Source organism: Bos indicus, chromosome 14, assembly GCF_029378745.1.
Source record: "Bos indicus isolate NIAB-ARS_2022 breed Sahiwal x Tharparkar chromosome 14, NIAB-ARS_B.indTharparkar_mat_pri_1.0, whole genome shotgun sequence".
Taxonomy (NCBI): Eukaryota; Metazoa; Chordata; class Mammalia; order Artiodactyla; family Bovidae; genus Bos; species Bos indicus.
In genome coordinates, this window is record NC_091773.1 from 42,167,423 (window position 1) to 42,193,313 (window position 25,891).

General features: G+C 38.3%; 1 long non-coding RNA gene across 1 annotated transcript in view; it reads right to left on the reverse strand.

Annotated features, from left to right (window-relative positions):
• LOC139186936 (uncharacterized) overlaps nt 1-25,891 on the reverse strand; it is a 55,824-nt gene that overhangs the window by 6,885 nt on the left and 23,048 nt on the right. Inside the window, exon 3 of the long non-coding RNA XR_011570617.1 lies at nt 13,458-13,605. This is a non-coding gene — a long non-coding RNA (uncharacterized lncRNA). The remainder of the gene's footprint in view (nt 1-13,457; nt 13,606-25,891) is intronic.

The following is a 25,891-nucleotide window of genomic DNA, read 5'->3' on the forward strand; positions in this document are numbered from 1 at the left end:
GTTCTCTCTGGAGAAGCAATAAGAGGTAAAGAAATGTAACTGCAGGCAGTGGTTTCTGACTGAAGTCACTAGTAATAGGGTGGAAATGTCTAATCATCAAGTGAAAACAGGAAAGGAACTATGTTTATGATGTCTTAATAGGCCCTAAACTGTTCTTTAATTATGAGTGGCAGTCTCTGAAGTCATTTGTGAGCTTGTATGACTTTTGTATTTAGCGATGTTGCATGCTCACATACTTGATATTAAAAATAATACATTTTTCTGAAATGTACGCAGTCTATTAAGAGTATTTATTGAACACACATTATGTACACGATGCTCCGGAAAGTGCTGCGGGTGACAGAGGAGAAGGCCAAAGCTCAGTCATCCTATGGCGGACGTACCCAGCATTCCAGCCCCACTTTTCCTGGCCTCTACGCCAATAACGTTCACCTGCATCCCATGCTGGTAGCCCACTTCCTGGACTTCATCACCTATCAGAGACATCCCACCTCTCCAAATACTGAACTCCAACAGCACTGCTGTCTTCTTACTTGCTCACCTGCAGGACAGTGGTTTTCAATCAAAATAAACACAGATGTTTTTCAGAATCTTCTTTAAGTTTTTACAGGGCTCCCTCCTCTCTGCACACACGCAGATACATTTATGCACAAATACCTTCTTCTCCTTGGAAACATTCCCTGTGAGAGTTTCGTATCTTTTTCCTTCCCTCCCACCCCCACCTCCACACTTTAAGAACCACTTATCTAGAAGAAGTTCAAGGTTTTCTGATGAACCCACCCTGTTCACTGAAAAACTAAAATGAATCAACAAGAAGGAAGAAAGAATGCTCACAGACACATAGGGTTTTACTATATTATGGATAACAGGATAGAAGAGCAAAAAGTATAACTCTTATCTTAGTGTTGCTTTCTTTTCAAAGTATTTTTCCCACATACAGAGACCAGGGCAGGACTTAGGAGAAAACAAGCACCAAATAGCACTCAGCCTGAATTCAGGCAAAGATATAAGCCAAAGGCAGTAAAGGGTGTGTATCTTTAAGTTCTTCTTACTCAGGTCACCAGGATAAAATAACTACATAGGAATTTGGGACAAAATACTAGCAAACAATGCAACCGGTTTGTGTTAGTCTCTCGTGTCTCTTGTAAATGTTTTGCATCTGTCTAGTCCAGTACTTTTGCCTGGAAAATTCCATGGATAGAGGAGCCTGGTAGGCTGTAGTCCATGGGGTCGCTAAGAGTCAGATATGACTGAGCGACTTCGCTTTCACTTTTCACTTTCATGCATTGGAGAAGGAAATGGCAACCCACTCCAGTGTTCTTGCCTGGAGAATCCCAGGGACGGGGTAGTCTGGTGGCTGCCATCTATGGGGTCACACACAGTCGGACACGACTGAAGTGACTTAGCATAGCATAGCATAGTCCAGGATATCGGAGAAGGCAATGGCACCCCACTCCAGTACTCTTGCCTGTAAAATCCCATGGACAGAGGAGCCTGGTGGGCTGCCGTCTATGGGGTCGCACAGAGTTGGACACGACTGAAGCAACTTAGCAGCAGCAGCAGTCCAGGATATGGGGGTTTGGGGTCCTGGCCATCTCTCATTGTAAAGTTGTAATTAACAAGGATCTGACTATCACTCATTATCTTTCTAATTCGTACCACATCTACTTTCTGATCATATCAAGATAGATATTTTGTCAGCAACTCTTAGCCTGGAATCCCTGGCAATCTTTCTCTTCAATGTTTTCAATTTCCCTTGCTTTCTTGTCTTAGTCTCTCTCTCCTGTCCAATCCACCACAACCAAACCATCTCCCTTCTCTCTGCTTGTCTTCTAGATGACTGAAAAGTTTATAACAATGTTTGTTCATTGTTTGCAACCTCAGTTTAGACAGAGTGCTGCACAGCTCTTTTTTCCTGTCCCTGGGAACAGAGGAAGTTTACCATTTGCTAAGATTATTCCTTCATCTGAAGTTTTAAAACCATTTTCTTTCTTTCGACCTTAACAGGAGGTCTGTTAGTTATCCTTTTCACCGACTTTACCCTTTTCCACAAATGTGCTCAGGTTCTCAAGTTCTCTTTCCTTCACTGCTTGCTTCCTAAAATAACAATCTACATTCCCTGTTTTCATGCTTCTCCTCATTTCTTATTCTCCTGCAGTTTGACTTCCAGCTCATTTTTTTTTTTTTTCATTACTAATGACATCTGACCTCTCGGTAATGGTCAAAGAAGCCCTGGACAGTGAAAATTAAAAAGTGATGTTGTTATAGATGTCTCAAGCTTCACCTAAAATGAAAATTAATGATTTTATAATTTTGATTGATATTAGCATGGCACAGTATAGCTATATAATACAAGTCTTCTTGAGGATAAAATCTACATATCCCAAGAAAAAGTCTGTTTTGTCCACCAGGTTCATATCTTCATATGTACGTGTCTTTTCTCTCTGACAATATTCTCTCCATGTTTCTCAGCTACATCCTCTGATCCTACGGTGTCCATTTCTTCATAGGGGTGATTGTTACTAGTAGGCACTAACCCGGGGCTCACGCATCCAGAGATGGGCACTGCGATGTTTTGGAGTTCTCTGTTTCATTATACCCTGGGATGACTGTCAGTGATATTACCAGTTCCTCCAACAGCAGTCACATACATGCAAAAACACTTAACATCTTTGTACCCAGTCCCATCCTAGTCCTCTGAATTAGACCTCCTGAACAAATATATCAATCCAAATGGTTAAATATAATGGATAGTTCATGTACATGTTATTAGCCAACCCTATGGAATTTAATCTTATTCACCATTGTGTGTGTGTGTGTTTTTTTTAAGATGTCTCATTTGCCTTCCTTTTTTTCCCCAGGAGTATTTAGTTTGTTATCTTTTGTCCTTTTCTCTTTGGCAACTCCACACTCTCCTTGATGAGTTCTTTTATTTTCTATGTCCCCACTACCTCCCTAGAATTCCATCTTTATTCCTCTTACCTAACCCCACTGGATGGACATGAGTTTAGGTGAACTCCGGGAATTGGTGATGGACAGGGAGGCCTGGCGTGCTGCAATTCATGGGGTCGCAGAGTCGGACACGACTGAGCGACTGAACTGAACTGAACTGAACCCCACTCTACACTCCTCTTCCACTCCAACATCATTAGTTACCATATTAGCCATGATGATTCCCATGTCCTCATCACTGGCCCAGAGGTCACTCCTAATTACCTGACTTATTGGATAGCTTAACATGGGTTTTCCAAAAGCATCTTAAAATTCAACATTACAACACTAACTCCAGGATATGACACCATTCCCTTACCTGACTTCCTGTGTTACAGATCCCATATAATAGTGCTACTGGTTTCCCATCAACCTTACATCAAAATTCTCAAAACATCTCTTAACTCTTCTTCCTCTAATTTTTTTTTCAGTCCATCCAATTTTAACTACCTCTTGAAACTGCCCACTTCCTTTTGTCTACACTTTAATGCTTTAAATCATTTCCTATCAAGTATGTCTAAGCAATGGCCTGCCTTGTCTGACACTCTTTCTAACCATCTTACAACCAGAAGTATCTTTCTAATAAAAAAGTCACACGGTTTCCCTCCTCTAATTTGACAAATCTTTCAATTTAGCCACCCAACACTTTTTTTGGTATAAGTACCATATTTTATCTTTATATAACTCCTTGGTCTATATTAGCTGTTTTTCCTATCCCTAAGATGTTCTTCATGCTTGTTAGCAAATTCTCATTGATCTTTCAGACTAGCCTAACTTCACCCTTTTTTAAGAGACTTTTGGACTTGCTTCCCCATTCCCAAGCCCTAGGAAACTTACTATTCTATGTATTTTGCTCCCCTAACACTTGGTCTGGAAACATATCTCACTAAACCACAGCTATTTGTTTTCATACGTATCTCTCAAACTAGAATATGAACTCCTTGAGGGCAGCAGCCCTCTTTTATTAATGTTTGTATCTTCATTGTCTATTAGATACTCAACAAATAATTAGAATAAATGTCTGCCCTCCTGAAGCTCACACTATAGTTGAGACACATTTCCACACAGATCTATGAGAGAAAAATTCAGTTCAGAGATAAAGTTAATGTTTGAAAATAGTAAAAGTTGCATAAAATTGCACTGCAGAAAATAAACATTTGATTTCTATCACCTAATCAGTGCAATAAACTTTTAAGATTTCATTCCCAAATTATGCTGCATACACACATACACACGGAGATTTGATATAACTTAGATAGATGAACTGTTTAATATAGTACAATGTACAAATAAATGAGCAAGTCAAAGTGTGTCATTTAGCTAAGCAATTATCTTGGTAAAGGTATTTATTGGCATTCTGTAGTATGAATTTCCTTCAGTTTGTGGAATTGAGATTACCCAGAAAAGGAGGTTGTATCTTAGTCTCCAGACCTAGGCAACACATTAGCCAGAGAGGAAGATCTCTGGGGAGATGTTCGTGGGCTTTGAACAAGAGTGCATTGGAATTTCTAAGAATATGCTTTACAGAAGTGTACTCTAATATAGACTAATAGCCTAACAAAATAGGAGTTCTGATAAGAATATGATGAATTTTAATGGCAGAACTCCATAGAAAAAAGTGGGAAATAATATAAGAAACATGTTTGTGTATACTCAAGAAAAAAGCACATTGATACATACATATATTTATATATATGCATATGGGTACATGCTCAGTCACTCAACTGTGTATGACTCTTTGCAATTCCAGGGACTGTAGCCCACCAGGCTCCTCTGTCCATGGGATTTCCCAGCAAGAATACTCGAGTGTGTTGCCATTTCCTACTTCAAGGGATCTTCCCCACCCAGGGATGGAACCCACATATCTTGTACTGGCAGGTGGCTTCATTACAACTGAGCCACCTGGGAAGCCCATATATACACATATATATAACCTTAAGTTATTTTCCCCAAATATTGTATCATTTGAAAAAAAAACAGAAAAGTAGTAGTAATCAAATTAACACTGGAAACCTAAAAGGACTAAAGAAGTATCCTGTACTTTTTTGACTGTGAAACAAATAAAAATGGCCAAGGTAATGGTGTAGGTAATTTTTAACAGAACACATGTTTGCACTTTGGCTGCCATGATTCATTTTACACATTTCACTTGAGTAGGATGGTGTGACTATTATGACTGTCCCATTAAATTTCTAAGTTTTCTTTTACTCTGCATGCTCTTTGAAATCCATAAAACAATATATAACTGTGAATTTTAAGAGCATAAAAGCTATGTAAAAATAGCTATAGCTAGGGAGTGACAACTTAAACAGAACCTGCCTTCCCAGATGGCCCTAAATAAAATGCAGTAAGTCGTCAAATTTATTTAGGAAATATTTATTGAGCTTTTAGTAAGTTTAAGTCTCTGCATTTGATGCTGTAAGGAGTGAAAATTTTTAAAGACTTTTAAGAAATTTTTAAAATCTTGATCAGTGAAACTGAATATACAATGGTGACCATGTTTTTTTCTATCAGCATTCCCAGACTTCCCCATCATGACTCCATTCCTCATTGGAAGAATTTTCCTTCTGTTTCCACTGTCTAATGAGAAGCTGCTTTTTGCTCAGCTGACTCTCAGGCCTTTGTAACAAAAGTGGGAGAATAGACCTAGACACAGGTTAAAGTGATGATAAGAGGAAAAAGAAAATTTATGAAGAATCCATACCATAATTGTTCTTTATTGAGTTAATGATTGAAGCAGACCAAAGAAAAGAACAAACAACTAAGTTATCCAGCTAACATGTTTAAGTCAATTTGTATAATAAAAAGCTAAGAAATAGAGAATTAGAAAAAGCTGTGAAACTAGGTTTCTAGAAGTTTGGGGGGTTTGACAAGAGGCTTCAGTGAAGAGAAAAAGAGAGTTGTATCAGTGTAATGTGGACAAAAGACAGAAAAAAAGCAATTTTATAGGCTATTAGCTATAATAGCAATTAATTAGCTATCCTTTACTATTTTCAAAGAGATAAATGTAAATATTGGGAATACCTTTTAATCATTTCTGTGTTTCAGATGAGACTTCTTTTGAATGTGGCTCCACACAAAGAGAGGGCCACATGATACCCTAAGTTTTATTGACATGTACTCATTTAATTGTAATGGTAAGACAAGTACATATATATTTGTAATAAACATCTAAGTATAATGAGCAAATAGTAGATGAACATGGAACATCCCATATAGATTCTTAGGGAGAAATGTCACTCAACAGGAAAGATCAAGTGAAGCACTGGAATGATTTTTTAAAATATATCTATGTATTGAAGAAAGAGAGATTAGACATTTTACATAGGAAACAAAATGACAGAAACAGAGGTCCATAGGTAAAAAAATATGCCATCATATGTATTTTTAAAAACTATCCAAATTAGCTAGAGCATACTCTGAGGAGACATATTTAGACAGATGCAGGAGTAGAAATCTGAGACCCCCAGAAAGGAAACCGGGGAAACCCAGGAGCTGATGAAAGTCACAGAGAACTCAGACCAGCTCCAAGAAATCGCTCATAGGGAAGAGTGTGGGCATCAGCATGTGTCCCCGGCACAAAGACCCCAAGATACAGCTGGGGTCCATGCCGAAGTGCCTACCATAGAAACAGAAGAATTCTGAAAGTTAGAGTTAAGTTTTTACAGGCAGGCTTAGAGTTTCAAGATAAAAACAGACACAAGGACTTATATCAAGGTTAAGAATCCAACAGCTGAAAGAAACAGACGTCAGAGGAAAAATGAGAAGCAGGAGAGATGCGTGCAACCAGGCATAGACAGGATCCCGCCCAGGAAAGCAGCTGCCACTGTCCTTTATCCATGTTTCTGCTCGTGCCCTGAAGTACCCTTCAGTTTTATAGACTCCATACCTCTCAGCTGACAACATGTGGTGCAAGTACAAGGGAGAAATGTCTTTTAGCATCATGTATGGGGGAAGAAGACTCGATCTTCTCTCAGGGCAATAATAACTATCATGTTCTGAACATGCACTGCATGTTTGATTACATGAACCCCATTTCTCATGACCTCTTTGAAGTGAGTAATCTCTCTCCTACGAATGACCAGCGTAAGGCTCAGAGAAGTCAGGTGGCTTGTCCAAGATCACGTAGCATTTGTGTTGTAAAGCCAAGACTGAAATCTATGTCCATCTTCTCTGACATTTCCCATGCTTTTCCAACTCTACAAGTGCTGTCTAGTAGAAAAATAATGCAAGCCAAAATGCAATTTTTTTACATTTTCTAGTAGCCAAATTAAAATGAAAAGAAAGCAGTAAAATGACCCAATATATCAATATTTTTAAAATGTCCATTAATATCTAGTCAATATAAAAATCAGTGATACATTCTTTTTTTGCTTTGTTTTGGTGCCAATTCTTCAAAATCCAGTGTCTGCTTTACACACATATCTCAAATCAGGCTAGCTACATTTCAAGTGGTCTGACTTCCATATTGTCACATCACAAATCATATACTCTATTTTCCTTTTCAAGGATTAAAAAGAGAAAGGGTTCACTTTGGGGACACAGGGGTATATAGCTATATGTATATATAGGGGTATGCTAAGTTGCTTCAGTCGTGTCTGACTCTTTGACACCCTGTGGACTTTAGCCAGCCAGGTTCCTCTGTCTATGGGATTCTCCAGGCAAGAATACTGGAGTGGATTGCCATTTCCTTCTCCAATATAGGTGTATATACATATAAAGGGCTTCCCTGATGGCTCAGCTGGTAAAGAATCTACCTGCAACGTGGGAGACCGTGATTCAGTCCCTGGGTTGGGAAGATCCCCTGGAGAAGGGAACGGCTACCCACTTCAGTGTTCTGGCCTGGAGACCTCCATGGACAGAGGAGCCTGGCAGGCTCCAGTTCACAGGGTTGCAAGAGTTAGATATGACTTGGTGACTAAACCAACAGCATATATATATGAAGATGATCCACCTATTTTCTCACCTGAGCTTCACCTTTCACCACCCTAATCATCAACAGATCAAATGGAAATTCTGTGAAGCCTGTAACACTAATTTCAATTTCCTCCTGAACAGGTTTTAATAGAAGTCCCAGGCTTACAGGGCTTCCCTCATAGCTAAGTTGGTAAAGAATCTGCCTGCAATGCAGGAGATGTGGGTTCGATCCAGGGAAGATCCCCTGGAGAAGGAATTGGCAACCCACTCCAGTATTCTTGCCTGGAGAATCCCATGGACAGAGGAGTCTGGAGGGCTACAGTCTATGGGGTCACATGATTTAATGACTAAACCACCACCACCCAGGCTTACACCCTTTTCCTCGGTACTTAATTCCCCAGACTTTTGCTCCAGCCCTTCTCATTACCAAACACAGTCTCTGGCCCAATAAATTCAATTCCTTGGAAACTGCATTTGTTTTTCCTAGTCATTGCTCTTCTTGCAGATTCAAGAGATGTAAAATACATTTCTAAGAAAATCCAAAATTTGTGTCCTCCACAGGTGTTCCTTCATTGGCTTAATCAAGGAAAACACATTAATTAAGACATTTCCTAACTCCAGCCAACCTGAGCAAAGAAAGCAAACTGCATCCCTGAGGCCCATGCTACAGTGAATTCTGAGTAAACAACTTCTCAGTGTGTTAAACACCCAACAGTATTCTGCCTGCCACTTGTTGGAATCACAATTGCTTCACAGTGTTGGGTTTTTTTTCTCCCTGTTCTCAGAACAGTGCCTTGTTGTACTTCCAGCCCATACAAGAATATTTTGAATGAGTCTGACTTTGCAAAGACAGCACTTGCAGCTGAAAATAGGAAAACATGACCATCTGTTCCCCGCTTCATATTCAATCTGACAATATCCTAATACAACTGTCTTCCTCTTTGACTCCATCCTACTCGGCAACCTGCCTCATTCCACCAGTTTCTCACTTAAGCTTCTTCACTTACATTGTGTCTCTCCACATTCCTCTCCTCCCACTCACCTATCACTACTTTCCTCTGTTTTATCACTTCATGATTCTTATAATCCTCAAGAATACCAAGTTAATTGCTTGCCATTTTCCATTCTTCCAACTCCAGATACTTCTTTCCCTCAATCCCTCTGTCTAGCACTTTCTGCACTCCTCAGCTACTACCTAACTTTTTATGGGAGAAACAAAAAAAAAAAAAAAAAAGGAAAAGAGCTCCAAACCTAAGCTTCTAGGATCAACCTGAAGTTTGCCGGAAGTATGGAAATAAGCCCTACGTTTTGGGGAGGGACAGGGGCTTTCCAGGTGGCTCTAGTGGTAATAGAACCTGCCTGCTAATGTAGGAGGCATAAGATACGCGGGTTTGATCCCGGGGTGGGGAAGATCCCCTGGAGGAGGGTGTGGCAACCCACTCCAGCATTCTTGCCTGGAGAATCCCATGGACAGAGGAGCCTGGCAGTCCACAGTGTCTCAAAGAGTCAGACAGGACTGAAGGGACTTAGCACACACGCACCAACGCAAGCCCTGGGGAGGAACAGGGGCATAATGGAAAGTGGAGAGGAAGAACGCATAAATGACACCGGTGGCAAGAGTAATTTTCACCTCTGTGCGTAGTCACTCAGTTGTGTCTGACTCTTTGTGACCCCATGGACTTCTTTGTACATGGGGATTCTCCAGGCAAGAATACTGGATGGAGTGGGTTCCCATGCCCTCCTCCGGGGGATCTACCCAACCCAGGGATCGAAACTGGTCTCCTGCATTACAGGCAGATTCTTCACTGTCTAAGCCACCTGGAAAGCCCCAATTTTTACCTCTATCACTACAGATTTCCAATGACTCATTTACCAACTATGGGAGAGATGATAGTAGAGGATACCAACTTCCATCACCACCAGAAATCAGAAATTTCACAAGTTGCCCAACTATCAGAGAGATACCTTGATTTTTTTCATCTATCCATTCAGTTGGACTCCAAATGACTGATAATTCTAGGAAACAGTTGGCAAATATACTTAGGAGAGATTGATTTTCATATCATGTACCCAGAACTTAGGCTTCTTCTTATTGACAAAATGTATAATTTTGCCCAATTTAATTATCTACTCTGAGTACCAGTTTTTTGTCAGCAAAAGGAAGTGATATAGCATCTCTTAAGGATGTCGAATAATAATAGATAATGGGAAAGTTGAAAGATTAGTTAATACACTTAAAGTTCTGAAAACAATGCCTTCAATTCAATATAAATATTAGCTATTAACATTGTTGTGTTGTTTTATGAAATATGTATTTATAGTCTAAGATAACTCAGAGAGAATAGTCTAACAGCTTACACTTCTTTACAGGCAGTCCTACTCAATGGCACAGAGGTTTTACTTATTTACTATTTGAACAAGTATGAATAAGTTCCTTCTACACATCAGATTCTTTCAGGATGCTAACTATACAATGGTTCAACCATAGGGATAATCTCCAACCATATGAAGCTTGAAGTGAAGTGAAGTTGCTCAGTCGTGTCCGACTCTTTGTGACCCCATGGACTGCAGCCCGCCAGGCTCCTCCGTCCATGGGATTTTCCAGGCAAGAGTACTGGAGTGGGTTGCCATTTCCTAGCAAATGAAATACTTAGAATATGTACTCTAATGCAGGAAAGTCAAATTTTGAGAAGCAAAATTTGAATTGGGAGGAAAGAGAAAAAGAGGGAGGAAAATCACTTCAGGACTGCCTTAGGGTCAGTTTAAGTTCAGCTCTAACTTTTTCTTATAACTGATACATTTGAAGTTTCACAGTGTCATAGATAGGGGACATTCATACTCATAATGCAATAAAGCACAAAGCCCTCAGGGAATGGCCTTGGGAGGACAGGGGGAATCACTGGACAGGCTCAGTCATTTGATGATGTTAATTTCTTATTGGCACCTCTGAAAGATGTTTTATTCTTTGCCTTCTAATTTAAGTACAGACAAAATTCCTTTCTCTTTGTTTCCCTTAGTAAAGCTGAGGCCAGGCAAAGAGTCTGATAAACACCAAGGAAATCAAAAAGAGGAAAAACAGAGAGAGTATAGATTAATTGGCTTATTAAAGGAAGGTTTCTTCTTTTCAGTCTGGTTAACTTCAATCCTAGATCTCCAGGTCTACCCATTACTCATGAGACCCTCTGAAGCAGAGGTGACCAACCTCCGGCACTGGTCTGTGACCTGTTATGAACCTGACAGCAGAAGGCAAGTGACGGGCAAGTGAGGGAAGCGTCCTTGCTGTCTATAGTTGCTCCCCATCACTCTCCCATCACCCCCAGATGGGACCATCTAGTTGCAGGAAAGCAAGCTTAGGGCTCCTACTGATTCTGCATTATGTGAGTTGTATAATTATTTCATTATATTTTACAATATAATAATGATAGGAATAAAATGATCAATAAACATAACGCACTTGAGTCACCCTAAAACCATTCCCCTCACCCCGGTCTGTGGAAAAATCATCTTCTGTGAGACCAGTCCTGGTGCCAAAAACATTGGGGACCACCGACCTAAAGATAGATGAGACACTACCCCAAAAATTCTCCCTTGGAGACTCTTCTTCCTCTAGTCAGATATGTCATGAAAGCTATCTTTAATACATACCTATTTCCAGCATACAGTATTTTCTGCATGATTAATACTCAACGTTTTATTCATACATACCAAAGAAGTATTTTTCATTGATTTAAAAACAAAATAGGCCTGAAGCCCTCAAAATCACAGCTAGCATATATAGGGATTATGAAGCTATTTACTAAACCAGAAGAGCTGACTTTTAAAATGTTATCACTGTTAATAATTTTTAAATAAAACGAATTCTCCTCTTTATCCTAAGTAAACTCTATATAATAGATATTTTGATTAGTCAAATATTTTCCATAATTGTCCTTGAATAAATATTTTTGTTAAATAAAGCATGTTCCTCAGATAGGAAAATCAAGTTATTTAACAATAATTAAATCATCACTCATAAATCTCAAGTGTAAAATAAAACAACTATATTTTTATTTCTGTCTATATCATATTTCTGTAAATATCGATAAATGATAAGTAATAGATTTCTGCCTCCTGGTGGCCATTTGCGGTTCTAAAAGAAAAAATAGCCTGTGTTTCTTAAAACACAACAAAGAGATTTTGTTTTAGAATTTTGTTTAAAAGGCTACTCATTCTGGAAAGCAATGGTAGGTCAGCTTGGTACCAAGAAGGGAAAAAGTCAGCAGTGGCAGCCAAGGACATGAGTGCCTTCCCAGGGCACCGTGAAACACAGTTCCCCCTTTTCACTCCATTGGCTTGTAGGTTATAAACATATGCACATAAACTCAAGTCCTCAGGAAACCAGTTTTGATCAAACAGAAATGTTTACCAGGTAATTCTAATACATTTATCACAAATATCTTCCCTTAAGCCTCACAGCCCTGTTACAGTATGGTTTGCCTTTGGCCAAATGGAATAATCTTTATGGAGTATTCTTTATATGTATTTTCCTGCAGTAAGGTCTCTTTTGTCAATCAGATATGGCCACAGAAAGGTATGCTTCTTTGTTTGGTTAAGTTGCTTCACTTGGCAATAAAATAAAACCTTTGGGAAATATCAAACATGCCTTGACAGGAACATAGCATTGCTTACTAAAATTATATGTAAGAAATGCAGGAGGTTGGTCAAAATAAAAATTTACTGAGGTGATTTAAAACCAGGATTTATCAAAAGCTGAGTCAAATTTTGAAGTGTTTCCTCAGTAGAAATAATAGTGAAATATGTTGCATGTCATGTCACTAACATTTAACTAATAAATAATTAACTTAAATATTTATAAGCTTATGATACAAAATGTTTTTTGACTAGAAGGAACATGTTTCAATTGACAATCTTTGCAGCTAAAATTAATCTGTAAAATTCTGTAACTTTGAAATTGTTATATAAATTAACTCAAGACTAATTAGACTCCTTGGAGAAGGCAATGGTATCCCATTCCAGTAGTCTTGCCTAGAAAATCCCATGGATGGAGGAGCCTGGTGGGCTGCAGCCCATGGGGTCGCTAAGAGTTGGCATGACTGAGCGACTTCACTTTCACTTTTCTCTTTCATGCATTGGAGAAGGAAATGGCAACCCACTCCAGTGTTCTTGCCTGGAGAATCCCAGGGATGGGGGAGCCTGGTGGGCTGCCGTCTATGGGGTCGCACAGAGTCGGACACGACTGAAGCGACTTAGCAGCAGTAGCAGCAATTAGACTCCTAAATCATGTTTTTTTTTTTTGCAATATGAGGGTTTAGTTGGTAAAGAAAATATTTATAATTTATTCTATATATCTCACAGTATTCCTTTGATTAGTGCTGGTCTGCAAAAGGGAAAGAATCGAATGCATATCATTTTAAGCATAAGTAATAAACATAATAAGTTAACTGAATCCAAATTACTAAACTTACTTGTATGTAAAATATTTTGTTAAACACTAGTGAAATTTGTTTGTCTTTTAAACTACTGTTTTAAAAGACTGGACTGTAACCTACCATGCTTCTCCGTCCATGGGATTTTCCAGGCAAGACTACTGGAGTGGGTTGCCATTTCATCCTCCAAGGGATCTTCCTGACCCAGGGATCGAACCTGGGTCTCCCACATTGTAGGCAGACGCTTTACCATCTGAGCCACCAGGGAAGTCTGTATGTAAAATATTTTGTTAAACACTAGTGAAATTGGTTTGTCTTTTAAACTATTGTTTTGAAATATAAAAGGATTGCATTTCCATTGAAGAACGTCCTCTTATACAGTTAAAGAAACAATGAATTCATGAGAAGAAATAATACACTTGACATATAAGGACAACTTTCATTTATCATGACAGCTCTTTAGTATACTTTAATATACATTTTAATTTTAGAGTCTGGGAGTATAGATGAGGGAGTTGGTGATGGACAGGGAGGCTTGGTGTGCTGCAGTCCATGGGGTTGCAAAGAGTTGGACATGACTGAGCGACTGAACTGAACTCACATTTTAATTTTAAAAATGTTAATAGAAATATTTAAACATATATCAAGTAAGAAGTAGTATGATGAACTCCTATCTAGTCATTATCCAGCTTCAACATTATCAGTTCTTGGGGAATCTAGTCTCATCTACATTCCCAGACTCTAAAACCCAATGGGATTACTTTGAGGAAGATTCAGACATCATATTGTCTTCATTTTAAATACTTCATTTTAATACTTTCATTTTAATAAATTTTAAATACTTCACTTAATACTTCATTTTAAATACTTCAGTTTGCATTTCTAACAAAAAATTGTTTTATATATTATTACTGTAGCATTATTACAACTAAAGAAAAAGAATAATGTCTTATTATCAAATTGTCACTACTCCACTTTTTTTTTTTTTTAAACGGTTGGGAGATATTTATTTTCTTTAAACAAGGTCATAAATAACAAAGAAACAAAGAAGTTCCCAGACTTCAGACCCTGAAGCAGGATGGGGATAGGAAGTTGTGGGGTCAAAAGGTGGAGGGGGCTTCGCATCACCTAAGACAGTCACAGAGAAGATGGGCTGCAGGAGACTGCCCCTTCCTTGGAAATGGCGTGCCTGGGCAGCAGGGAGGCTGAAGTGCTGTGATGAGGCAGCTGGAAGAGGGCAAATGTTGAGGATGCTGGACTGGACTGTTTCTATGAAGGATGACATGGAAACCACAAACGACTAAGATAAGCTGTGGGTCTAGAAAAGGCAAGCGGGCACTCTGCATACCTCCAGGGACCAACTATGAAAATGGTTAAATCTGCTTCTTAAAAAGAACTCCACGGGCCTTAGCCTGTGGCTTTATATGTGGGCTGTAGTCAACCTGGGTTGCTTTATGGCAGGTGAGGGCTCAAGAGGCCCCTGGAGCAGCCTGGTCTCAGCCCAGGGCAGGTGCCCAGACATGTGGGAGTGGGACGTGGGCCCTCCCCAGATGGGAGGCCACGTGCTTGGACTGGCTGAGCCTGATTTTCAGGCTAGTTTCTTGTGATGCTATCCACCACCCCTCCCTCTACCTAAGGATGAGATCCTGACCTCTCTGGGTCTTCCAAGCCTAGAATAATAAGAAGGGGATAAAAAGGTATCTGACTGGTGTTTTATTTAAAAGGGAAAAATAAAGACCATCTTGCACATGGTCTAGCCCATGAGGCAGGGCAGGACCATGGCAAGAACAATCTCAAGCAATGGAGGTCCCTGTACCTGGGGAAACATGGGGAGTCATAAAATGACTCTATTGTTAGTTTGAATCTGAATTCATAAAAGGTCCATATATTATAATTTTGAGAAGTCTCTTAAAGTTCCTTTTTAATTATTTAGAATAGCTTTAAATTTGTAGATTGAGCTGACAGTACAGAGAGTCCCTGTCCAAAACCGGCACAGTTTCAAACCCTATTACTAACATCTTACACTATTTTGATTGTTGTTGTTCAGTCACTCAGTCATGTCTGACTGTTTGAGACCCCATGGATTGCAGCATGCCAGGCTTCCCTGTCCTTCACCATCTCGCAGAGCTTGTTCAAACTCATGTCCATTGAGTCAGTGATGCCATCCAACAATCTCATCTTCTGTCGGATCTTACACTATTATGATACATTTGTTCAAATTAACAAATATTGATACATTATTAAGGACTAAAGTTTATATATTTATTCAGATTTCCTGGTTTTTACCTAATGTCATTTCTCTATTCTGGGATTTTATTCAGGATATCACATTATGTATACACATTGTCAGATCTCCTGAGGCACTTCTAGATTTTGGCAGTTTTTTTAGACTTATCCTTCTTTTAAATGATTTAATTTTAATGAGTACTGGTCAGGTATTTTGTAAAATATCCCTTAGTTGAAATTTGTCTCTGACGTTTTTCTCGGGGTTAGACTCAGGTTCTGGGTTTTGAGAGAGAAGATCATAAAGGTGAAGTGCCATTTTCATCACATCGTATCAACATATGCCACATATTTGATGTCATGTTGATGTCGACTTTGATTTCCAGGCAGAAGTTCTGTCAGGTTTCTTCTTTGAAAAGTTATTCTTATTCTTTCCCATCTCTATGCTGTACCCTTTAGAAAGAAGATGTGTGATATTTAGAAAGAAGATGTGTGATCATCATGTACAAGCCCACGCGAAGGAGTGGCGAGTGATATATCCACTCCTTTAAGGGCTGGAGTGTCTATAATTCACTTGGGATTCTGCATGGAAATTTGTCTCTTTTCCCTCATGCATTTATTTATTCCATATTCATGGGTCATATATATTTATCTTATATTTTGGGTTATATTCTAAATAATTTGATATGTAATTCACGCATGTATGGGTGCTCAGATGTGTCCAATGCTCTGCGACTATGGACTGTATAACATAGATTGTAGTCTGCCAGGTTCCTCTGTCCATGGGTTTATCCAGGCAAGAATACTGAAGTGAGTTGCCATTTCCTCCTCCTGGGGGTCTTCCTGACCCAGGGATCAAACCAGGGTCTCCTGCATTGGCATGTGGATTCTTTACCTTTGAGCCACCTGGGAAGCCAGTTTCCAGCTTTGGTCACCATGGATTCTCTCTATTGTCTCCTGTGCCTCTTTGACTTAATTTCTCAATGTGGAGTTTTTTTGAGGTCTTTCTTCCTTTCTGGAATTTCAAGATGATTTAGGGATAGTTTGTGTATTTCCTGCCCCGTCTCAAAAATCTGTCATTTCTCCAAGAATCCCTGGCTGTTTTATGGGAGAAGAGGATTAGAAACTAAGATCTGGGTGCTAAATATGCACATTGCCACTGTAGTCTCCTAAATTTGTAATGATTTTTTAAATTTGCATACATTAAACTTCAATCTTCGGGCTGTAAAGTTCTGTTTTTACAAATGTATAATGCTATATATTCAGTATTGCAATATTGTATACAGTAGTTTAGCCACTCTAAAAATCACCTGTGCTTCACCTATTCAAGTCCCCAGCCCCTGAACTCCAAACAGCCATTGAAGTTTTTACTATATCTATAATTTTGCCTTTTCCAGAATGACATATAACTGAAATTGTATATTATAGTTCAAAGCCTTTTCAGACTGGCTGTGTTCATTTAGCAATATGCATTTAAGCACTCTGCAGTTATCCATGTCTTTTCATGACTTAATAGCTCATTTCTTTTTATAGCTGAGTAATATGGCATTGTAGCCAGAGTTTGTTCATCCACTCACTTATTAGAGGTCATCTTGGTGGCTTCCAGGTTAGGCAATCATGAGTGAAACTCTTGTAAATATTTTTATGAAGGTCTTTGTGTGGACAAAAATTTTCACCTTTGGTAGACAACTAAAAGCATAATCACTAGATTATATAAACACTATATTTAGCTTTGTAAGAAAGCTGTCTTTCAAAGTGGTTGTTAACATTTTGTCTTCCCACCAGAAATGAATGAGAGTTCCTGGTGTTCTGGGTCCTCATCAGCATTTGGTATTATAAGTTTTTAGAAATGCTGTCATTCTAATAGGTGTGTAGTACTTTCTCAGCTTCCTTATAAGTTGCAATTCCCTAATGACAATTTTGAGTACATTTTATATGCTAATTTAACATCTGTATGTCTTCTTTGGTGAGGTATCTATTCAGATTTATTGCCCCCTTTCTAGTTGGGTTGTTTGTTTCCTATTTTTTGTTTTCAAGACTCCTTTCTATATTTGGGACAGAAGTCCTTTGTAAGATAGGTGTTTTGCAAATATTTTCCCCAATATGTGGCTTCTTTTCCTTTTTTAAACAGTGTCTTTCATAGAGCAGAAGTTTTTATTTTTAATAAAGTCTAAATTATGTATAACTGAGTATTTATAATTATCTTCTCTCCCTTATAATATTGTTGTCATTCATTTCTTTTATTCATATGCTAAATTTATTCATATCCAAAATTGTTGCTATTATCACTTGAAGTTATCATTAAAAATAAGAAAAATAAAATAATTCTTAATAAGAATATAAGTAAAAGATAATATAAATACATTTACTTGTTAAATAAATAAAAATAAGTAAAAGGAAATAAATCTTATTAAGAATAAGAAAAGCTTTTGTTTTACCATCATTTATTCCTTCTCTTTCTCATGTTCTTCCTTTCTTTATGTAGATCCAAGTTTTTGTCCTTTATCATTTTCCTTCCCTCTGAATTCCTTCAGCTACTGTTTTTCTGAGAAAGTCTTAATTTGTCATTGATTTTTTGAAGGATAATTTCATTAGATACATAATTCTATGTTAGTATTTATTTTTCTAATACTTTCAATATTTTTCAGGGGTGTTTGTTCTGAAAAACCAAAAATCCCATTTCAAGCTTTAAAGAATATTGGTGTTTCAATTTCACAAGACATAAATAATAATGAATTACAATTTAACATTTGATAAAGGCCTCCTTGAAAATAAGCCATAGAGGAAAGGTTGTTTCATGGCTTTCCTGAAATAGTCCCTCATTGTGACCTAAAAAGCTTGGACTGGGTATGAAATTAAATACTCAATATGCAACAGACTCAAACCAAGTTACTCAATTTCCCATTAAAAAAAACATACCTTCTCAGAGTTATGATTTGTCTTTAAATTCTCAGCACTGAGAGAACAATATAAGAAATCACCCACAAGAAAAAATATTTCTCAGCTTTTACCCAAAATCACAGATGAATACATTGGGCAATGTTCCTTGTACACAGGCCCTCTGAATAAGTTCCTCTGAAAGTTAATATGAGGTCAGAAAGAATGCATTTTCTCAACATATTAAATACAGTATTTCTTTCCTGGAAAGCTAGCCCGAGACATAAGTGAAACATACAAAATCTAAATAAAACAAAACAAAAACAACAAACTAGAGATTCAGATAAAACCAAATAGAATGGTGAAACTGAAAGGACTGCTCTGACCACCAATACCCATGACTCCAACGTTCAAACGACTTCTTTCCCTAACAGGATTCTCAAGTGCACAATTCTACTTAGTATCATTGACTTTAACCCTAACCTACTGAATACAAACTGTTTGACACTTCCTGTGTGTTGTGAACAAAGAATGTCACCAGCCATTTCAATAAACTGTGGATGATCAAGCCATCAACCCAGTTGCCCCTTGTGGCACACCCTGGGGGGAATTGAGAATGGAGAAAAACAGGCTGCCTGCCACCAAGCCATCAGCCTCTGAAGCCACCCCCAGAGGTGCACCCTGAGGGGATTCAGGATGGAGAAAAACAGGAACCTGGCCCGAGAAAGTTAAGGTGCATATCAGAAGATTAATTTCAATAAACTCAGACTCTTGCATCTCACCATCTCACACAGAAAAGCACTAAATTCATTAACTTGATGCATATGGTTTTCTTTAATTAGTGGTAATCTGTTCTTTAATGTTTTAATTGGTGGAAAATTGCTTTACAATGTTGTGTTGGTTTTCTGCTGTACAACAATAAAAATAGGTCACAGTTATATATATAGCCCCTCCTTCTGCAGCCTCCCCCCTCCCACCCATCCCACTCCTCTGGGTCGTCACAGAGCACCAGGTTGGACTCCCTGTGTTATACAGCAATCCCACTAGCTATCTATTTTACACATGATAGTGTACATATGTCAACGCTACTTTCTCAGTTCATTCTACCCTCTCCTTCCCTCGCTGTGTCCACAAGTTTGTTCTCTACTAGGTTCACCAGTGCCATTTTTCTAGATTCCATATGTATATGCATTAATATAGGATACTTGTTTTTCTCTTTTGACATGCTTCACTCTGTGTAAGAGGCTCCAGGTTCATCCAACTCACTACAACTGACTCAAACCCCTTCCTTTTTACGGCTGAGTAATATTCTATTGTATATGCGTGCCATGTCTTCTGTATCCATTCATGTGTTAATAGACATCTAGGTTGCTTCTGTGTCCTATTGTAAATATTGCAGCAATGAACACTGGGGTACATGCATCTTTTAGAATTTTGGTTTTCCCATAGTGGGATTCCTGGGTCATATGGTGTGTGTGTGTGTGCGTGTGTGCTAAATTGCTTCTGTCATGTCCAACTCCTTGGGACCCCATGGACTGTAACCTGCCAGGTTCCTCTGTTTGTGAGATTCTCCAAGCAAGAACGCTGGAGAGGGTTGCAATTTCTTTCTCCAGGGGATCTTTCCAACCCAGAGATGGAACTGGCATCTCTTCCGTCTCCTGCTTTGGCAGGTAGGTTCTTTACCCCCAGCACCACCTGGGCCATATGGTAGATTTAGTCCTATTTTCTTATGGAATCTTCATACTGTTTTCTTTTTTTTTTTTTAATTTATTTTAGTTGGAGGCTAATTACTTTACAGTATTGTAGTGGTTTTTGCCATACATTGATATGAATCAGCCATGGGTTTACATGTGTTCCTTATCATGGACCCCCCTCCCACCCATACTGTTTTCTATAATGGCTCTATCCATTTACATTCCCACCAACAGTGCAGGAGGGTTCTTTTATCTCCACACACTCTCCAGCATTTATTGTTTGCAGATTTTTTTGATGATGGCCATTCTGATTGGTGTGAGGTGATAAGCCTCATTGTAGTTTTGATTTGAACATGTTTATTTGGCCATCTGTCTGTCTTCTTTGGAGAAATATTTGTTCAGGTCTCCTCCCATTTTTTTTGACTGGATTTTGTCTTTCTGATATTGAGCTGTATGAGCTGCTTATATATTTTGGAGATTAATCCTTTGTTAGTTGCTTCCTTTGCAATTATTTTCTCCCATTCAGAGGATTGTCTTTTCATCTTGTTTATAGTTTCCTTTGCTGTGCAAAAGCTTTTAAGTTTTATTACGTCCCATTTGTTTACTTTGCTTTTATTTCCATTAATCTGGGGGGCGGTCAGAGAGAATCTTGCTGTGATTTATGTCAGAGTGTACTAATTAGCAATCATCTGTTTTCTTTTTTTCAAAAACTCTTATATATCCTGGCTCCTCACTTACCTCTTCAGAACAGTCCTTCCAAGCTATCTGAGAGGCTTAAGTGCTCAGTAAGTCCACTGAACAAAACATTAATTCTCAACTTTTAGGTTGTGCCTTTTCTTCAGTCAACAGTGCTCAATACATTTTTATTCTTAACTGCAATTATACCTCCATTTTTCACTGCATTTTTCACTGTGCCCATGACAGCCAATATAAAGAGAATTAAAAGTACTTGAAAGACCCAAATCCACATAGACTTTGAAAGGTTCAAATTTGTGGAGTACTAGTGAAATACATGCAGAGTTTTAATCTAAGATTCATAAATCCTCTACATTCTAGAATTTTAATACAGGATTCCATTTCCTAATTATTCTGTCTACCACTTCTGTCAGGTTTGAGAAATATAATAGCTAACCATGCTTTTTTCTCTTTATCTACCACACTGTACTTATGTCACCATAAAAGCAACAGAACCAGAAAATCTCACATTTCTGAATGTTATTATATGCCGTCTGTTAAAATGAAAATGGACGCTCCTGTACTATTGAATAGCTTCTTTTCAAGTGCCAGGGTAAACTCTGACTGATTCCAATGAAATGATCTGCATTTTCAAGCACTGCACATGTCAGCATTCCAGTGAAGAACTAGGACAGACAGGAGTTGTTTCCATTCACACAAAAAATCCACACACTCGATCCGACTAGTCTTGTGTACTTAACAAAACCCCAAGTGGTGCTATCCTGCTTAGAACCAAAATACTTCCTGCTATTCTTAACAGAATTTAAATTTGTCTCCTGGCTGTCTTGCAATTGTCTTTGTGAAGCAAGACACCAAATGGCCCATTTAGTCCCACTTTGCCTATTAGAATAGGCTATTTGCTTTGGGGATAGAAAGCAACTTAAAGAATAACAGAATTATTATTCTTTCCTAATTTTGGTTGAGAATGACCACATTTATTTCATAAAAAATAACAAAAAGCTTATGATTGAGAATAATATAGGGTTTAGTTATAAAGTTTCAGTTACATGTCCATGGAGAACAATCTCCCTAGGAAATAAACTCTTATCTACAGTTGCCTCAAAAGATTTACTGATTCTGAGGATATGGGATAAAATAATATTGAAGGTTTGAGGCAATTATTTTGATTTCAATTATGGTTGAAAGTACCCTGTCACACTGCTCGGAAACTATCATGGATTAAATATTTAGCAAGTTATGTAGACTATAAATTTTAGTAGACTATAAAAAGATCCATACAGCAAGTATTGCTAGACAATTATGGGGAGAGTTCTCCTTCTTAGTCTCCACAAGTATGCAGATAAAATTAGGCTAAAATGAAATATCAAGGACAACTTTAAAAAAATAAGAGTGTTACAAGTGGATAATTTTAAAAGTAAGGAAGCAGGAGAGGCCAATATGCGTTAAAATGTCTCTGTACTTGGTCCTCATAGCCGCCTTGAATATTGAATCTAAGAGGAGAACAAACGAACAGAGATTAATTCTTTCTCCCAAAGTTATCAACTGTGAATGGCCCCCTGCACATTCAAATGCTCCACAGAAAGGAATTAAACAGCTACTTCTACCCTTGGTATAATGGTTGCTAAAGCATCAGGTTTATATTTAGCAGCATCTGTTGCTATCGTTTCTTCAACTCAATGCCCTACTGTGTCTCCACAACAGACTCAGGCCCTATTAGATGGAATCCAGGAAGGACAGTTAAACATGCCATATTAGTGCAATAGTTTTGGCAACAGGAAACCAATATGATATCCATTGATGATCTATTCCTTATTTGTGAACAATTCATATTTTTGTAGTAGATATATCTTTCTTTGATGGCTTAAAGCAAATTAGGAAAAAACATCCCCACTGAAACTCTTCTCTCTTCCCTCATCTTCCCACTGTTAGCATATTTTTTGCTTAGCATAAACATCTTCCCACTGTTAGCATAAACAAAGTTTGTTTATTACTTTGTGTATTTGTGTATACATCCATCTTCCAAATTGTAAGTTCCTTTGAAGGCAGCAACCGTAAAATCTGATTTTGTATTCTTTCTGCTGGAAAGAAAAATCTCTTAACATACTGTGTGCTCTCTCTCTCTCTATATATATATATTTTAAATGTACACACATATAGATATATACCTGTCCTGTGCATGCATGCTCAGTTGCTCAGTTGTGTCTGGCTCTTTGCAACCTCATGGACTGTAGCCCACCAGGCTCCTCTGTCTATGGAATTTTTCAGGCAAGAACAGTGGAGTCGGTTGCCATTTCTTTCTCCAGGGGGTCTTCCCAACCCAGGGATCCAACCTGTGTCTCCTAAGTCTCCTGCATTGGTAGGCTGGTTCTGTATCACTGCACCACCTAGGAAGCCCCATGTGTATGATGGTGGTTGTTGTTCAGTCACTCAATCGTGTCTGACTCTTTGCCACCCTATGGACTGAAGCACGCCAGGCTTCCCTGTCCATCACCAACTCCCAGAGCTTGCTCAAATTCATGTCCATCGAGTTGGTGATGCCATCCAACCATCTCATCCTCTGTTGTCCCCTTCTCCTCCTGCCTTCAATCTTTCTTAGCTTCAAGAACTTTTCCAATGAGTCAGGTCTTCGCATCAGGTGACCAAAGTATTGGAGTTTCATCATCAGTCCTTCCAGTGAATATTCAGGACTGATTTCCTTTAGGATTGACTGGTTTGATCTCCTTCAGTCCAAGGAACCCTCAAGGGTCTTCTCTACCACCACAGTTCAAAAGCATCAATGCAGTATCCAACCCACATTTCCTGCATTGCCAAACTGACTCTTTACCACTGAGCCACCAAGGAAGCCTATATATACATATATATATATATATATATATATATATATATATATATATATAAAAATATAATTTCTTTTTGTGTAGTTCCCATATTAGTGAAAACAGTGACAGATTTTATTTTCTTGGGCTTCAAAACCATTGTGGACGGTGACCACAGCCACAAAGTTAAAAAATAAAAAGCTATGAAACATCTATAAAGCATATTAAAAAGAAGAGATATCATTTTGATGACAAAAATCCATTTGGCCAAAGCTATGGTTTTTCCAGTAGTCATGTATGGATATGAGAGCTGGACTATAAAGAAGGCCGAGTGCCAAAGAACTGATGCTTTTGAACTGTGGTGCTGGAGAAGACTCTTAAGAATCCCTTGGACTGCAAGGAGATCAAACCAGTCAATACTAAAGGAAATCGACACTGAATATTCATTGGAAAGACTGATGCTGAAGCTGAAACTCCAGTCCTTTGACCACCTGAGGCAAAGAGCCAATTCATTGGAAAACACCCTGATGCTGGGAAAGATTGAAAGCAAAAGGAGAAGGGAACAACAGAGGATGACATGACTAGATAGCATCACTGACTTAATGGACATGAATTTGAGCAAACTCTGGGAGATAGTTAAGGACAGCAGAGCCTGACATGCTGCAGTCCCGGGGTCTCAAGGAGTCAGATAGGACTTAGCCACTAACAACAATATGCTAGTGCATTTTCTGCTAGCTAAACTCTGATGCAAAACCACTAGAGGGAGATCAAACATCATTTCCTTTTCTTTGCTTGTTCTGGTTGCTAACATTATTTATATAACAAGAGTCGGACACAACTGAGCGACTCAACTGAACTGAACTGAACGTCGTATAAATGTTTCACTATGAATTAATTTATTGGTGTTCCTGAAGATTTTCCTTCCAAGCTACTAGAAATGTTTGAACAAAGCTGAATCCAATAAAATTAGTCACAAGAAGTTTAAATACTTTCAAAACCCTATTTTGTTTAGTCTTAAAGCATTTGATTAAACAGTTGCAATCATCTTAAAATCTGCATCGGGTCAAATGTGAACCATGAATTGTTTATTCCACCAGAAGTGGATTTTTCATTCACTCTAGGTTTATGCATTACATAAATTAACCACAAGTTTGGAAATAAAAATGTTAACATGAAAACAATGAGGCTTAGGAACATTTTCTAGCATTTCAAAATTTATGTGCTAACATGAAGATTTTTGTTGTTATTGTTCAGTCGCTAAGTCATGTTCAAGTCCTCTGCAACCCCATGGACTGTGGCCCACCAGGCTCCTCTGTTCATGGAATTTCCCAGGCAAGAATATTGGAGTGGGTTGGCATTTCCTTCTCCAGGGGCTCTTCCTGAGCCAGGATTCGAACCCACATCTCCAGCTTGGTAGGTGTACTCATTACCACTGAGCCACCTAGAAAGCCCTATGTTAAGTATAATAAACTATAATAAACCGTCTGCTTTAAGAAAATCAACTGGTCAGTGCACAAATGAATTTTTGTTTTATTCTAATTTTGACTGAATTTCATCTTGAGAAACTTTAATTATATATTAACATTCACATATTGAGGGCTTTTCACATGACTCAGTGGTAAAGAAATAGCCTGCCAATGCAGGAGACCCAGGAGACATGGACTCAATCCCTATGTTGGGAAAATTCTCTGGAGAAGGAAATGGCAAACCATTCCAATATTCTTGCCTGGAAAACCCCATAGACAGGGAAGGCTGGCAGGCTACATCCATGGGGTTGCAAAGCGTCAGACATGACTTAGTGACTGAACACACATGCAATCACATATAGATAAATTATGCTTTTATTTACAAAGAAGCAGTTGTAGTAGTTTTGAATCTCAAAGGTCTAAAGTTATTAAAAAGAAATTTGGGAAAATATAGATTAAATTATCTATTGACATTTCTGAAACAATAGGCAACTATGCAATAAAAAAGCCTTTTATTTACAGAAATAGAATGAATATTTAAATCAAGGACAACAGAAAGAGAAATGTTTAAAAAAAATAAAAGTACTTATCAGTCAATTCTCCCAGTCTTTGAATCATGGAAACAGGCTGTTATAAATAAGCAAGCCAATGCTATCCTCTAATTTTCCAGACAGGGTATGCTTCTGGAGTCAAACCACTGGGCTTTGAAATCAAGCTCTGCCACTTGCTAATTGTGTGACCTGGAAAAACTAGTTAACTTCTTTAAACCACAGTTGGGAGAATAA